At 37.5% G+C, this 2,733-nt stretch overlaps 1 pseudogene; it reads left to right on the forward strand.

Moving 5' to 3' along the window:
* The first annotated feature begins 420 nt into the window (after nt 1-420).
* LOC138985534 (tigger transposable element-derived protein 1-like) lies at nt 421-2,316 on the forward strand (annotated as a pseudogene).
* Nucleotides 2,317-2,733: the final 417 nt, after the last annotated feature.

Below are 2,733 nucleotides of genomic sequence, written 5' to 3' on the forward strand. Positions count from 1 at the left end.
ACTCTCAGAAATCTGTTCACTGGATCGAAGCTGCCACTGATTATCTGATTTTCAGCCTGATTTTTAACATTTGATTGTAGGGGATGTTGCTGACGTCTTTTCAGAAATGTGTGCACTTTCACAATCAATCACTGATTGACTAAACAAGTTTAATACAAGCATACCTCATTTTATTGCACTTCACTTTATTGCATATTTTACAAATTGAAGGTTAGTGGCAACCTCGTGTTGAACAAGTCTCTTAGTGTCATTTTTCCAATAGCATTGGCTCAGTTTATGTCTCTGTGTCAACATTTTCTCATTCTCATAATATTACAAACTTTTTCATTATTATTATATTTGCTGTGATGATCTGTGACTAGTGATCTTTGATGTTACTCTGCTAGTTGTTTGGGGCACCACAAACAGGGTCCGTACAAGATGACAAATTCAATCGATAAATTCTGTTGTGTTCCGACTGAACTGCCGACAGACTGTTGTCCCATCTCTCTCTCTGTCTTCAGGTCTCCCTTTACCATGAGACACAACAATATTGAAATTATGCTAATTAATTACCCTTCAGTGGTATCTAAGTGTTTGAGTGAAAGGAAGAGTTGTACATCTCTCACTTTAAATCAAAAACTAAAAGTGATTAAGCTTAGTGAGGAAGGCATGTGGAAAGCCAAGGTAGGTTGAAAGCTAGGCAGCTAAGGCCAGTTAATAAAGCTGTGACTGCAAAGGAAAAGCTCTTCAAGGAAATTAAAAGTGCTGCTCCATTAAACACATGAATGATAAGAAAGCAAAACAGCCATATCAATGGAGAAAGTTTTAGTGCTCTGGTTAAAAGATTAAACCACCCATAACATTCCTTCAGGCCAAAGCAAAGGCCTTAATTCTTTTTTAATTCTATGAAGGCTTAGAGACATGAGGGAGATGCAGAAGAAAAGTCTGAAGCTAGCAGAAGTTGGTTGATGAAGTTTAAAGGAAGAAACTGTCTTCCTTCACAAGGTGAAGCAGCAAGTGGTGATGTAGAAGCTGCAACAAGTTACCCAGAAAATCTAGCTACAAGCATTAATGAAGGTGGTACACTAAACAATAGGTTTTCAGCGTTGATGAAACAGCCTTCTGTTGGAAGAAGATGCCATCTAGGACTTTCACAACTGGAGAGGAGGAGTCAATGCCTGGCTCAAAGCTTCAAGGGACAGGCTGACTCTTGTTAGACACTAAGGCAACTGGTGACTGTAAGTTGAAGCCAATGCTCAGTTAACTTTCTGAAAATGTCTATGTCTCTTAAGACTTATGCTAAATCAACTCACCCTATTCTCTGTGCATGGAACAACAAAGCCTGGATGACAGAACATCTGTTTACAACATGGTTTACTAAATATTTTAGGCTCAATGTTGAGACCTACTACTCAGAAAAAAAAAAAAGATTATTTCCAATGAGTTTTATTGCTCACTGACAATCCACCTCACCCAAGAGCTCTGATGGAGATGAACAATGAAATTAATGTGTTCAGGCCTGCTAACACACAACATCCATTCTGTAGCCAATGGATCAAGGAGGCATTTCAGTTTTCAAGTTCTATTCTCTAAGAAACACATTTTAGAAGGCTACAGTTGCCACAGATAGTGTAAGGATCTGGGCAAAGTAAATTGAAAATCTTCTGCAAAGCATTCACCATTCTAGAAGTCATTAAGAACATTTATGATTCATGAGAAGTGGTCAAAGTATCAACATTAATAGGAATTTAGATGAAGTTAATTCCCACCCTCATGGATGACTTGGAGAGGTTCAAGATTTCGGTGGAATGATTAACTACACATGTAGTGGAAATAGCAAGAGAACCAGAAATAGAAGTAGATAGAGCTTGAGACATGATTGCACTGATCCAATCTCATAATCAGACTTTAAGAGATGAGGAGCATAATGATGCTTCTCATGGATGAGCAAAGAAAATGGTTTCTTGAGATGGAATCTACTCTTGGTGAAGATGCTGTGAAGACTGTTGAAATGATGACAAGGCGTTTAGAATATTACACCAACTTGGTCGATAAAGGAGCAGCAGCAGTAGAGTTTGAGAAGACTGATTCCAATTTTGAAAGCAGTTCTACTCTGGGTAAAATGTTATCAGATGGCATGGTGTGCTACAGAGTTTGTAAAAGGAAAAGCCGATTGATGTGGCAAACTTCATTGTTGCCTAATTTTAAGAAATTGCCACAGCCACCCCAGCCTTCAGCAACCACCACCGTGATCAGTCCATAACATTTGACATTGAGGCAAGACCCTCCACCAGCAAAAGATTACAGCTCACTGAAGGCTCACATGATGGTTAGCCTTTTTTATTAAGCAATAATGCATTTTTATATCAAGGTATATACATTGTTGTATTAGACATAATGCTGTTGCTTATTTATTAGACTGCAATATGGTATAAACATATATTTTATATGCACTGGGAAACCAAACAATTTGTGTGACACACTTTACTGCTTTATTGCAGTGGTTGGGACTGAATCCAAAATATCTTTGAGGTATTCCTGCGCTAGTTCTGATTATCATCTTTTGCTATAAAGAACAATCAGTTATTTCCTAAAAGGGTGAAAACTTTATATTTCCAAAACCATGAAAATAATTCAAGATAAAGAAATAGAAATGAAACTGCTGTTATATTTGAATAGTGAAAGGAAATAAGGCAGAAATTCATATGAATATTTGGGGAAATAGTTCCAGGTAGATGGAAAAGCAAGTGC

Source organism: Bos mutus, chromosome 1 (assembly GCF_027580195.1).
Source record: "Bos mutus isolate GX-2022 chromosome 1, NWIPB_WYAK_1.1, whole genome shotgun sequence".
NCBI lineage: Eukaryota > Metazoa > Chordata > Mammalia > Artiodactyla > Bovidae > Bos > Bos mutus.